Source organism: Saimiri boliviensis, chromosome 5 (genome assembly GCF_048565385.1).
Source record: "Saimiri boliviensis isolate mSaiBol1 chromosome 5, mSaiBol1.pri, whole genome shotgun sequence".
Classification (NCBI taxonomy): Eukaryota; Metazoa; Chordata; class Mammalia; order Primates; family Cebidae; genus Saimiri; species Saimiri boliviensis.
Window position 1 is genome coordinate 64394897 of NC_133453.1, and position 14978 is coordinate 64409874.

Below are 14978 nucleotides of genomic sequence, written 5' to 3' on the forward strand. Positions count from 1 at the left end.
ATCTGGTATTTTTCTCTTCTCTTTTCTCTTTTCTTCTTTTCTCTTCTCTCTTCTCTTTTCTCTTTTCTCCTCCTTCTCCTTCTCCTCCTTCCCCTTCTCCTTCTCCTCCTCCTTCTCCTTCTTCTTTCTTGTAAAGCCCTGAGGAGAGAGCTTGCCCAGCTTAATTCTAGGCCAGGGCACGGAAGCTGACTGATCTTTTGACTGGGCTCTGCAGTTGCAAGAGACATAGGCCATATCAGGCCTCACCCTAGCAAGTGTGAGAGCCTATAATCATTCAAGGCAAGTGAGGGTCTAGACCAGGCAAGTCAGGCTAGGGGCAGGGCAAAGAGGGCAAACCAAACAGGAAAGCTGCGTGTGTGTGTGTGTGTGTGTGTGTGTGTGTGTGTGTGTGTGTAAAGCTACATGCCCTGTTCTTCACTAACTTCAGTTTCTTGGCAGGATGTTTCTCTGCCAACATTAATATCAAGCACTTCAGTACAAATAAAAGTTGGTTTTATGGAAGGCATTTAAATGGATGCCAAAATGAATCTCTAGAAATTCGACTGTCCAGGCCCAGGTGGAAACTCATTGTCTACAAAGTGGGGCACTCATGCCAGGAATTCCTAGATTATCAAAAAAATATCCAAACAGCTCTATTTCACATTCAAGTAAGTAAGAGGACCAATAAAGCTTTCTGTCCCTTAAAAGTACTAGCATTTTACAACTGTAAAAGGCTCCACCATAGTCTATATGAAACCCTGATTGCATATGAAATGCCCAGTTAAGCTTGGGGGTTTGGCCACACTGTAATCTTGCTACAGTACAGGCCACATATTATGAAATTCAGCTTTCAGGATTTCAGACTAATTAGAGAGGCACCCAGTAGCACTATGCGGGTTCTGTCAGCATTTCCACTATAAAACCCCCTTTTCTGGGGTTTATAACTTAGCCAATAAAAGATAGCCCCAGGCTGGAATGTGCCACGCAAAAAAAAAAAAAAATCAATCCAGGAACAAGATTTTTTGTTTTAAACTAAATTTCATTAAAAATAAGTTCTTGTAAGAACAGAGCAATAAAAATATGCCAGTTTCATTATTTCTGACATTTTCAACTCCTTGCTTTGTTTAAAAATAAAAAAAGGAAAAAATAAATGCATTTTCCAGGCATCAGGTCTAGGTCTCTTTTGGTTGGTATGTATTTTAATGAAAAATATTTGAGTTATTGGGGCTTAGAAGAAACTATTGCCTGACACACACTAGTTTTGTTTCACAATGTGAGTCTAAGAGTTAACCCAGTTCAAATCAATTTGGAAATAGAGTGTACAATGCATTGAATCATAGGGATATTAATGGTTTTTCATGATTAACACATGTTAACCACTGTCACATTATAGAGTGAAATTCTAAATAGTAGTAGGGCTTACTGACGGCAAAGCTTTGGGATGACACTAGTGTTTTACGTTATCCATTAGTGCTTATAAATGACAATTCCATTTTATACATCTTGGCAACAGGAAATGGGGAAAGTATAATTTCCATACACTTACCATTATAGAGCATTATGTACAAGTAAAATTAGACATCACACAGCCTTATGTACAAGTAAAATTAAACATTATCTCCTATCCTTAGCTTTAGTTTTATTTATTTTATCCTTGCTAATTTTAATTGTAATACAATTAGCAAGGATAAAATAAATAAAATGTCTTCTTTGTAGACATTTTATCTTAAAATATTAAAACAGCATGAATATTCAAATTTAGCCAAAACCAAAAAGAAAATAAAGGGTGGGAAAACCAGTATGTCTTGAACAATTACTCTTATGCCTGCCCATGTTTTAGGTGCTTAATATGTGTGTTCTCAATAAAAATTCACAGCAATCTCATGAAAATAAGGTCCTGGGAAGTTAAATAACTTTACCTGTGGTCACAAAGTTAATTGACAAAGCAGATATTCAAAGGCAGTGTGTCAAATTCTAAAGACTGTACTTTTTCTGTTATCATTTACTGTAGAGTTGACTTTCTCCTCCTTAAGTCCATTTATTGTGAGACTATTGCCTGGTACATTTCCTCAGTTTCTACCAATAATAACTATTAAATTACCCTTGCTTCTAGTTGGCAGAACTTTCTAGTGTTAAAGAAAATGGTCAGAGTAGAGCTTAATTTCTGAGCATTATATTTCCAGTATGCTCTACTTTCATGGCAACTGCAATCATATGAAGAATCAGAAAGGCTCTTCCAGAGAAATGCAAAGGGCCCCTTCCAAGGAAACTGTCAAGATTCTCAGGTTCACTCAACAGAGAAGTAAAGTCAACTTTGAATACTCCAGAAAGGGGCTATCTAAAAGTCCATGTCAGCCTGGCCAACATGGTAAAACCCCATCTCTACTAAAAAAAAAAAAAAAAAAAAAAAAAGGCCGGGCACGGTGGCTCAAGCCTGTAATCCCAGCACTTTGGGAGGCCGAGGTGGGTGGATCACAAGGTCAAGAGATCGAGACCATCCTGGTCAACATGGTGAAACCCCGTCTCTACTAAAAATACAAAAAATTAGCTGGGCATGGTGGCGCGTGCCTGTAATCCCAGCTACTCAGGAGGCTGAGGCAGGAGAATTGCCTGAACCCAGGAGGCGGAGGTTGCGGTGAGCCGAGATCGCACCATTGCACTCCAGCCTGGGTAACAAGAGCGAAACTCCGTCTCAAAAAAAAAAAAAAAAAAAAAATAGCTGGAGTGGTAGCACATGCCTGTAATCCCAACTATTAGAGGCTGAGGCAGGAGAACTGCTTGAACCCAGAAGGTGGAGATTCCAGTGAGCCAAGATTGTGCCACTACACTCCAATGTAGGTGACAGAGCAGGACTCTGTCTCATAAATAAATACATACATACATACATACATACATACATACATATCCATGTGAGCCCTTTTATAGACAAGAAGCTAAAACTGGGTCTCTCTTTATTAAGGTACATTTACTTGCAATATGGTTGACTTCAAGGCTTCTGACTTAGGAGTTATTTTATGTTTTTTTTTTGCAACTTACCACTGAGCTGTACCTCTCTATAGAACAAGCTGCATTTGTACCTTTGGAGGCCAATGTCACATGAGCCCTTCTTTTGTCCACTTACATGACATACACTGGGAAGAATGACTGGAAATGACCTGGGGAGCTCCTAATCTGCCAGTTGATTGGCTCTTGGCCCCAATGATCTCTGCCCCGGTGTGAGAAGGAGCTGCAGGTAACGGCCAAGAGGCTGAAAAGACGTCTCACTTGCTACCAACCTACCTTTCCATTTCAACACATGCCATTGTTCTGTCCAGCTACAGCCCTTGCCACAGGGATGATATTTGTGCCATCTACATATAAATGAAAGAAGTAAGGGGTACCTCCAGCAAAAATGTCCTGAATTTTGTCTATTTAAGTAAGAGCCTTAAAGGAAAACCACATGCTTTTAATGGCCTTTAACTAGTTAAAGAGAATAGTGAGTTGTCTCCCAGAAGCTTGAGAACAGAGCTCCTTTCCTTCCGGATTTTTTTCTTGGTTAACCAGCCTAGGGAACAAACAAACTGTAAAATATTTGTTAGGCTGTGAAGCTTAACAAAGAAATGTTAAACAACACTGATGATAATGTTGATTTCCTTCTCTCCATTCCTGCTTACTCAGAGTGACTGTCCTTGGCTTGTGGCTGTTTGGGAATACGCAAAGTCTAGGAGAAAGTGGCCCTCACTGACCACTGGTTGCAGTCAGTTCTGCTTAAAAATTCCCTGGCAAGGTCAACCCACAATTCCTGCCTCTGTTTACACAGATTCACTAAGGTACTTTATACATGCATATGCATACATTTGTCCATTCAGGCCTGCTCAAGAAAACCCAATTTACCAAAATCAGATTTAGAGGAAAGAATATTTACAGTAATTTATCCATGTTAAAAAAGGTCTCCCCTGCTTAGTAAAAGGAATCATGGCAGGGTTCCTCAAAATCACGCATTTCAAATGATTCCACTTACAGTCAACAGCTCAGCAAAACATCTACAATGCAAAATGAGAAAACGAAATCTAAATATACATATCATATCTCTCAAACTGATTACAGTTTTTCTGAGATACATATTCCGTTTTAAATTCTTGAGGAAAAAAAATGCAAGTATAAAGTTCAAGGGCTTACTATCTTTAATTTTCTTGACAATTGCCAACAGTATGTGACACAGTCAGTGCTTTTTATAGAACCAGAACTCAGAAATACTCTGTGACTGAATGACTTAAGGCTTGCAGCACATGGCTCAGTGCCCATTAGGATCATAAATTACTTGAATAATGCTAATTATTTTTTGCCTTCAGTGCTCATGATCAATATATCTGTGTTTGAATTTTTTTTTTTTACTTTAAATTTATTTCTTGGCATATATTAAATTTCTCAACAGTGAGCACAGGACCAAGGGCAGAGACCAAGCATGTCATGTTTTTCATCATTTCCTATGCACCTGCCCAGTGAGGAGCACACAGTAGGCCCTCAATGAAAATTACTTAAATAAGCAATTAGATCATTGAAAATATCTGCCTTTACTAAGACAGGTTTAATATACTTGCATGTATATTCCATAGCATTGCTTTGAAACTCTTTTCTCTAAAAAACCTATGAGTTGCAGAGAAATTGCTGGGGGTTCTTCTAACATAATGAGTTCATAGGGACATAGTTAATTACTGCCTGCTCCATAGCTATCAGATTTGCATTCCAGAAAGAAGACCCATGTAAAAGAGCTCTCCAACTTCTGAATGCTTAAAAAGCCTAATTGCATGAAGTTAATAATACTCTGTTGAGTAATAATTTGCTACCTGACTTTAATTGATGAAATGTTAAAATACTAGTATGTTAAATAAAGTACCAACTAAACAACAGTTAACACAAAATCCAGGTTCACCACAAGTTAAATTCTAAATCTCCTTCTTTTAATTAGCATTTTCCTCATTTTTCAGCACTGCTACTGCAGACCAGTGACCTGCACAACTCACGCTCAGTTTTCGCACCCATTCACTCTCCTTTGCACCTCTTTTCCCCACAGCTTAAATCTTCTCATCCGGGACACAGGCTAACTCCTTTGCAGGCCCTATGGAAAGCAAGCTCCTATGGGGAAGAAAGAAAGAAACGAATGTCACTAGATTCCCCAAGCATGTGACCCTGGATCCAACAGAAAACATTTCAATTTTCAGACCACTCTCTTTCACTCCCCTGCAAGTCTGTGGGCTACACTCTGTACTAGCCACTTTCCTGTCTGGCTGTCAGTTTTTACTTCTCTTCCTTAAGTGAAAGAGCAAGAAAAGAAAGAAAAAGAAAAATGTCTGAAATTTTAAGGACACAGATAACAAGGAAAGGGAGTATTCAGTAGTTGTGAAGGTTTTTAAATTTCCATTTTTTTCTTCTTCCTTTTCTTCTCCACCACCCCACCCCTCACCCTGCCAGGAGTTATTCTCAAGTTCTACTTTGCTCGCCGGCTCTGTACTGAGCTCTCCCTTCCCAGCACTCATCAGGGATAATCACAAGCCACATTCCCTCAATAAAAGCAAATAAGGAAACAGCTTTCCTCTACCATCCTGATCACATATGTGTGTAGTGAAAGTGAGAAGGAGAGACCATAATATATGTCCTAGCAGCCCAAAAGCACACCCTCCATTTTGCATACATATTTACCCAATTTCATCTAGGGGTCCCATGTGCTTCAATTGCTCATTTATTCTTCAACCTTGGATAAGGAGATGAGGGAGGGGGAGGGACAGACAGACCTATAGATGACAGATCTGTAGACAATGTTGTTAGCATGCCAGATCTTATTACAGGACCGTGGGAGGTCATGTACGCCACATCCAGACTCCATGGGGACCACCACATTTAAAACAAGATGAAAAAAATGTGATGTGGGGGGAAAAAAACCCTCATGGGCAGCCTTCAAAGGCAGAGACAGGTTGTGACTGGATTAACATTTATTGACTGTTTAAGCCTGCTTTTTTGCTTCAGGACAGAGATACACGAGTTTAATTGCAGAGGCTGTTCTGCCAACTGATCACCAGAGTGGCAACCAAAGCTTAACTAATCGGTCCTTCATTATCGAAAAGTCTCTATTACAAAACAAATTAAGCATGCTCTGATCCTAACCTACAGGTCCAATGGCATTACGGCAAAGTTTAAGCTGTTAGAGCCGTGAAAAACTTATTAAGGGTTAGCGCTGAGATAGCACTTGGCTATTGATTTTACAATACACAGGTATTATGATTTATGGAGTGCTGGTGTCACTCTAACAAGCTGAAGGACACACAATATCATCTCCAGCATCATTAAAATTCAGAAGCCTCCAGAACTAACTCATCAACCACTGTGCATTGTCACAGACTACGGAGCCGGGCCCCAGCTTCAAAACATCAAAAGCTTTGAGACAGTCACCTCCTTGCTTGCTTGGCAATCAGAAGTAGAGAGAAGTCCCTCAAAATGCCCTCAGTGTGTTCAATTAATAATCAGAGCCTATCTTCACCCGAGTTGTCAAATACATTTTGTTGTTTAATTCTGCCTTTTAACATCCAGAAGTATCTTGTGCATATTTAACTACACACCTGTTTCAGAAAGAAAGACTATACACCAAGGCGGTATATAATTCAGGCAAGGATCTAACTAAACCATGCCGAAAAAAAAAAGAAGTTTTTTTTTTTTTACACATAAAAAGCTGGCAGAAGCAGCTGGGGTAATCCATCAATAGATATTCAATGAGCACCAATTAGGTTCAAGTCATAGTAATAAGAGTTAATCGTTATTAAGCATTTACTGTATTCCAGAATTGTTCTGTCCTTTTATTTTATTAATACAGTTAATTCTCACAAAATCCTTTTAAATGAAAAGTAGTTTTTTATCTTCTTCTAACTGATGAAAATACAGAGACGCAGAGAAGTTAAACATATAGCTGAGGGGCAGAACAGCCAATATTTCAAAGTGAGGCAGTTTCACTTCCAGGCATTGTCCTGGGCCACTTCCAAAATAATTTCTGTTAGCAAAAGCTGCATCTTTTCAACTAATTTCAATGTCTGTAAGTCTGCAACCTGAGGATGTTTCCAGTTAAATCAAATTTAACAGGTTAAAAAATATTGATTATTAATTTTGTCAAAAAAAACCCTTGCCATACAGTGTTATTGAAACACCCTTCAGTTATTTTCTGAGTTACATAATCACAATGAGTATATTCTCTCAGAGTACCCATCTTCTGTGCCTTTAATTATTTTTCATACTTTCATTTATTTATATCTTTCTACTTTGCATAAAATGATAGATAGGCACATAGCACTTTTTTCTTTCTTTTTTTTTAAACATCATTTCCCACTCCCAACCTCAAACTAAGGCCTGTACTGAATTTTTTATAAGCATCTGTGGTATTTACAGTCAATGTTGGCATAAACAAATTAAATTACAAACTTCTAACTTAGCTTTATGGATGTATTTTTCCATAACAATGTTTACCAAAGAGTGGGAATAAGCAAGTGATGTGCCTATGTTGTATCTGAAGCTAAAGAATTTGGGGATTGGTGTAGCTGAAGAGTCTTCTTTCAAAGTTCCCTCACCCTTGGGTTCTGGGGCCCCAAAACATGGCCCTTGGAACAGTGTTATAATTTTATTATTGATTCATATTTAACTTTATAACGTCAGATTATTTTCTGTTTAATGTGCATAGTAAAACATTTTCTAAATTTCACTTGAGGCTTCTTTTCTCATGTACTTCACACACATTATATCCCTATTCAAGATTGTTCCAATTCTTACTAGCCATTTTTTCAACTTGAAAGGTTATTAGACTTCAAATTCTGCTTGTCATTTCCTCCCACTATTCTGATGTCTTTCATTATCTAAGAGCCCAAGAATTTCATAGATGTTACAGACGGATAGCTGGCATCTATTTGCCTAGCCGATATTGAGTTAGGAAAATCTTCTTTGTTATCTATCCATCCAGGTAGCTTTCCTCTGCTTCTCAATGTAACTTGCCAGTACGAAGGGGTCTCCATGGTTCTGATTATCTTTCGACCATGCTGGTCCTTTAACTCAAAGTGCACTTCCCTCCACTCTCCATCTATAAAATCACAATTCATTATTAGTGGTAGCGCTTCCTGGAAACCTTCTGTGATTCCTTAAGTTAGAACTAATCACTTTATCTTCATTTGTTTCCGTGTTAGCAACTTAATTTTAACTGAATCAAAAGCCTCACTGAAACAAAGTTGTATATGAAATCAGAGTTTTGCCCAAGTGCAGTTTTGTTACATTTATTCAACTATTCCCTGGGAGTTTAGAATCTTCCATAGTATTAATCTCTAATATTTTAGTCTTGTTTTCAGGTCTTGCAAATATTGTTTTTCTGATCTTCGGCCCTTTTGGTATTAATTTAGTCACATTTGTTGCTCAGTATTTTTCTCTTTCTCACATAAGCCATGAGATAGAATTTCTCGTGTCCTTAATGGTACTTCTTTTTAAAATATGCACCTCTTCTGAACTCCTTTGTCCCATGGGATATGCCTAAATGTGACTTCAGTCTCACATTGATCCACAAGATCCTTAAAAGCTGGTAGAGACCTCAGCTATAAGCTTAATACAACCTCTCATCTTATAGATAAGAAACTAATATGGGGAAGGCGGAAGAGACTAACTCCAAGTCATCCTGCTAGTTAGGGTGACACAGATGGATTACCATCAGTGCCCTGTTTCTAAACCTGAGAAGAGCAAATCAACCACACCTAAATGTGGAAAAATAAAATCAACCATAATGCTTCTGGTCATGTAGAGTTAACTTAAATAAGCCTTTGCACAACCATGGGCTCTGTCCTATTGGGGTCATCTTGACAATCCTCCTAAGCTTCCTGACTTTGAATTCTAAAATTAATACATATTCTATATTTGCCTGGGTTTCTTTCTATCCTTTCACAGTCTTGGCCTCTAAATTTATCTCACCTTCACCAAGGCAGTCTTCATCCTTCACAGGTTCCCCTATCCTCCTTTCTCAGGCAGAGCAAGCCAACACATCTTACAAAGCTTGCTCAGTTTCTGTATATAACTTCTCATTCCATGAACAGCCTACAAGTCTTCACGCGTGGAATGTTCTCTCCAGCATAGCCCATCACAATCCTAAAATTCATTCACAACTCAGCTCAAAGGCCAACTCATTTTCCGACCACATTCTACCTCCTCTCTTAGAATTAGTTATTTAATCGGCTTCCTTTAACAGTACCTTGCTTTTGCCTCAGTGCTAGCTCTTACCCCAATCTGTTGTCTCTTAGAAATTTTTTATTTATCATTTACTAGACTGCACTCTCCGAAGACAGTTATTTTCCTTTAGGCACTGAGTGACTTCACAAAGCATGACCTAAATAAATGTTTGTTGAATAAATAAATGAATGATAAGAAAGGCATTTTGAATATCTATTGCCTATTCCACACAAATAGATCTACCTAAAACTCCAGGCATGTCTTGTTAGTCATGGCTTTTAAAATGTAATTTTTTCTAGAACGGATGGCATAAAGGAATTCCATGATGCATAAAAGCAAAGTATGTTATGACATGCTTTATATATTGTGAATCAGTATTGCTATTTCTAAACATGACCTAAACTTTATATTCAATTATGATCAATTGTAATTGCTCTTTTTGGAGGGTGATTGCTCTTACGCTCTTTATCTGAGATGGCAGGAAGAGACAGTTTCAACACCTACAGTCTCTCTAAAAATAAATAACTTCATAAAAACTGTTATGAAGCTGCTTCTTAGTTGATATTTAAACAGTTTCAGCCCTTTCCCAAAAGATTCAAATGAGGACAGAAAAAAATCATTCATTCCTCTAGATGTTTTCTCTAAACAAAGACACATATTTAAATATCAGGAAACACCACTGTAGCTGCCGGGATATTCTTTTTTCTCTTTAAGGCACAGTCAGATTAGTCAGATCATGTCCACACCAGTAGGTCAAGGGTGTTCTCACACCAAACCTAGATGTGTCTTTGCTTCTCCTCATCATTTATAACTTGTGACGTCACCCTTTACTCCTCGAATAAATCCAGTATCAGCCCCAGCCCGTATAAATCTGTTCTGCCCCTTTGCTTCTGTCTTCACGTACAGCATACTGTAAATAATCATAATGGAGTGGTGTAAATAGTTCTGTGGTACACTGGAGACCCCTATTGGTAAGACTCAGACAGTGAATTCAGAGCCTGACATCCTAGCAAACAGAACTGGATCCGCGTCTGCTGGGCTCCTTGGGGTTCCGGTAGTGCAGACAGCAATGCCTTTAGCAATTTTTGCACATTGATTAATCCGTTTACGAAAGAAAATGTGTGTGTATGTTTACTGTACTTTGTGTTTGTACGATGACATCACTAAAAAAGAAGGCAGCACAAATGACAAGAAAAACAATATGTGACCCCCTGTAATTTTAGGGGGGGGTCACATTTTCAGTAGACAATACACAATAGGGATACATGCAGCATTGCTGTTATATAAATACATATTGATCAAAATACGGCAAAGCATTCAGACAGTTCAAAACTCTGAGTGTTAGATAGTAAAACATATACTTTATGTCCACCTTTAAAAACTATATCCTGTGCTTTTTACGATTTCTAAGATAGAGTTTAATAAATAACTAGGTTTTTTCAGGGCCCTTAGAAGGTACCTTGCTTAATTTAAACTAAGAGTTACTGGTTTAGAACCTCTGAATGTTTAAAATTCTGATTTCAAATAATAAAGGAAAAATTAATTTATAATAAAGGAAAAATCAATTTATAATAAAAATTACTACATCTTAAACACCTTGTTCAATGTCCATATTGAAATTAGTTTGACAGCTTAAAAGATGAAAGAGCTATAGTTTCTATTGTAAGTGTAATGTAAAAGGTTGTACAGAATGCCAAATGTATCATAAATCATTCATTTCAGGTGGTAGGATTGTCTGAGAAAGATATTTTGTAAATGTTTCCTAGTGTTTTCCCTCTTTATTTTTCACAATTACACAGTTACCTTTAAAATAAATTTTTAAAAGAATAATGGCCACATGAATGAGCTATTTCAAATAGTTGCTTTAAAGACATTAAAAACTCCTACCCTGGCCACACTGTTCTAAAGAAGTAAGACTCATCACTTACCAGATGAAAAATGTCTTTGTGCTTAGACTTGAAACGTCTGTATCCCTTAATTGGTATATTATATAATATAAACTTAATAACATTAGACAAAAATAATGCTACTGTAAAAAAAAAACCTAGAAAAAAATCTACAGACACAGTCGGTTTTTTATCACCTTTGCTATTGGTTTTGGTAATTTTTTCATACTTGCTTTCTTTTCCATTTTCTTTCAAACTAAATTGCTATTTCTTCTGCCTTCTTTCTACTTTCTCCAACACACACACACACACACACACACACACACACACACACACACACAAAATCTCCTCAAAATGCAATCCTTGCCTTTCTTTTAGCTGAAGCTCCGAGCATGGGAGAGAGCTTGAGTGTAGAGTATAAAAAGATGATACCAGTGAGCTCAGCATAAAATACAACATCCTGTTCATTCACTGTGATCATTTGGTGATCATTTATTTCTTTGCTGCCCATATCAGCCTATCCCACATGCACATATAATTTATTTGTGTTGACTTCCTAATCTTATTTAAAATGGAGAAAATGTTTTTACTCTGCTACATGCAACTGCTGCTAACTGCAAAGCTCAGACTTAATCCTTCATGCTGAAGCCTGAGAAGGGGTGGGGGCGAAGAATGTGGACCATGGTCCTATGAGATCTGAGCTCTCCCTTTAGGAAACACATTCATCTCCTTCCCTCTAAAGGTCCCAAGTGAATGTGGCCTAATAGAACCAGCACAGAAGCAGTGCATTTTTGGTGTAGAGCTCTGAGAGTGTAACTAGGGTAGGGGTGGGAGGTTGGAATTTTAAAAAGGTCAGAAAGCTACAGGGCCTAGTGATGTAGACATCAGAGAAGGGAAACCCCTAAATTATAATCCCAGCACTGTTGCCTCTGTCACCACCTTTTCTGGATTTTTTTTTAAAAAGGTAATTTTCTTGGAATATATGCACTATCTTAACTGCTGGAGTTAATAACTGAATAATGATTTTTAAATATAGTATGCTCGAGGCTACATCCTATGATACTTTCCTGGGCGATCCAGCAAAGCCCAACAAAGTACACTGGAATGCACACTTGGAGCGAGATAATGATCCCACAAATAACAGACTTAATAACATTTCTACCACACTCTCTTGGCTCTTGACAACTGTTTTATCCAGTTCAGAGAAGTGCAGGATGAGTGCCCTGTACAGGCAGTATTTCTGCAAACTTTAATGATAAAAGGCAATAGTATTATAAAGAATAAAACCACTTTGTTCAGAGGAAAGAACAAAGGGCAAAAGTCAGAAAGTTCAAAGAACAAAATGATCCAAGCTCTGCCATAAGTGGATTTTATAACCTCTTTCTTTGTTTTGTTTCTCCTCAACTATCGAGTGGGCATTATAATTCCTCCCCTGAAACTGTGTTATACACAAGAATCAAGGGAGATGATATATGTAAAAGTACTTTGAAAGGCTACATGCCCCATCTCCCTGTGTGGGATGATTATTATCCTTACTACTGTCAAAAAATGCCAGTGCTGTTCAGTGCTATTAGCAAAATCCAATTTCTTTTGTTTGAGTTTTGCCTATAGAAAGCAATAAAGTGGAATAAATATCCATTAGTCAGTAGTCAACATATACTGGAACAGCTGAAACACCAAATCTTTTTAGTCTGAAAGTAGAATGCTAAACTAATGTTGTTTCAGGAGTTGCGGGGGAATGAGGGGGAGGCATTGCTGAGTTGAGGTGGGGAGTGGATTGGGGAAATGCAGCTGCAATAGGGCAAAAAAAGCCTCTTTCTCCTCCCCAGAAAACATCTCCATTACATTCCATTCAATCTAATTAATTACGCATAAGAGAAAATCAGAAAGAAGGGTCAGCTTGAACAGAGGCCTGTTATTGGTCAGCATTAAGATGATATTTATAGAAAACATCATGCAATACATTTTCCTCTGCCACACGTTTCTGAATAATAGCAATTTGCCCACTAGCTAACCACCTCAGCATAAACACTGGAACGCTTCTGCTGAGTCTCCGAAAGCCTGCTTGTCTGCAAGTGCACAATATACAAGGAACATCACCATAAAGCTCTGTGCCACTGTTCAATGCAAACAGTCCTCAGGTCCTGCTGTGACTTGGCACACCCCACCGGACAGCTGGAGACTGGAGAGGAGAGGCTGCTGCCAATAACACGTGACAAGGGATTTTCGAGCAATTTTCTGGAAACCAACAGTCCTGTGCTTTATTATTTCATGGGCAGACATTGCTATGAGCTACATAGAGATATATTATGGTGCAGTGTATTGTCTATTTATACCTAATATGATATACAATAAAACACTCCAATGCTTTCCCAATCCCATTTGTGAGCTCCAGCAAGGAAAAATAGGGATACAATTTGCCACAGCCTTATGTTATGCCTAATATAATTTTGGAAATCAGCTATTGCCCCAAACAACATTTTATTACCTGCATCAAAAAGATTTAACTTGCCAAGGGTCACATAAGTGTACTCAGAATGTGCTTCAAAGCTGAAAGGTACTAGAGATAGATGGTTTATTGTATATCTCATTCCTTCCCCTGCCCCCAAGATCACTTGCAATGAAATGCAACCGGAGATCATTAAAAAAAGATTGCTCATTTTATGTAGCTTGAATATATAAAATGGTAGTTATCTCAATTCCAGTGGCAAGTATGTTCAGAAGACAATGCCAAGAGATAAACGAAAGTGAGTTAAATAGGGAAGACAGGCTCTGTAGCAATTAGTCTAATGTAATATCATTTTTAATGTAAAGAAGCTACATTTTCTAATTTTCACTAAAAGCCCTAGGTGCTGAATGGGTTATAATAAACGCATGCAATAAAAAACAGGTACACTCATCTTATAAAGTAGCCTATTAACCAGACTGCTAGTGCTGCAAAATCCAGTACACAGTAAACAATACTTTTTCTGTTAGAATAATGATGCATAGTTTACTCTTTTATACCATGTAGCACTTGGGGACCACATCCATTTACCAAAATAATACCAAATTAGTACTGTAAATATTGAAATCAGACCTTTCGGACTAACCAGTGGCCTAATTTTCTCTTCAATCTGCTCTTAATCTCAATTCATCAATAACACTACCTTATTATCGGACTTTGACAGCAAGCTAAGGCTTTTGATAAATTATACATCTCAAGCCAGATTTAAAATTTGAAGCTCAAGTGCTAATTATCTGTACAGGCCTACTTAATAACGAGATTTCTTGTTAAGTATCTGATCACAGCATGGGCATCATTTGTCAAGATCCTCAAGTCTACCTTAGAGACTGGCTCTTTGAATCCTCCCTTGCCTACCATATGTAAAATTGGGATCTTTGTTTCTATAATAACCTTTTATTAGGAAGCTGACATAATGATTAAGTTCACTGTAGACACACACAATGAATTAGACAATTACCCTTGCTGCTTTAAACCACTCAGGCTCCTAGCAAGACAAAATAATTAATATTGAATTTTAATTTGATGTGTTCCACATTTAAACCCCAATTTGCAAAGTACACCTGGAAAGCTGCTGCTGCTACCTTGCAGTTTGTGCTGATGAAATAAAGGCTCCTGCAGTTTGAATGTAAAAGCACAGAAGGCACGATGCACCACGATCACTTCTCAGTGGAGCACCGAATTTTCTAGCATTAATGGGAAAGGTAATTACCTAGGTCTAACTTTATAGCCTTTTCTCTAATGAAACTATAATCTCTCAGGCCTACACACTTTAAGCATTTGCATGATTTTAATGATTTCAATGCCATAACTGTTGGTATACCCTGTCATTTTGAAAGGAAATATCTTAAACACAAAGACATTAATTATACTTCCAGGCTAATCTTATT

The 14978-nt window shown here is 37.8% G+C and overlaps 1 long non-coding RNA gene across 1 annotated transcript in view; it reads right to left on the reverse strand.

The window, feature by feature from the left end:
- Nucleotides 1-2812: 2812 nt before the first annotated feature.
- Nucleotides 2813-14978, reverse strand: part of LOC141584584 (uncharacterized) — a 208291-nt gene continuing 196125 nt past the window's right edge. Inside the window, exon 5 of the long non-coding RNA XR_012517712.1 lies at nucleotides 2813-5094. This is a non-coding gene — a long non-coding RNA (uncharacterized LOC141584584). The remainder of the gene's footprint in view (nucleotides 5095-14978) is intronic.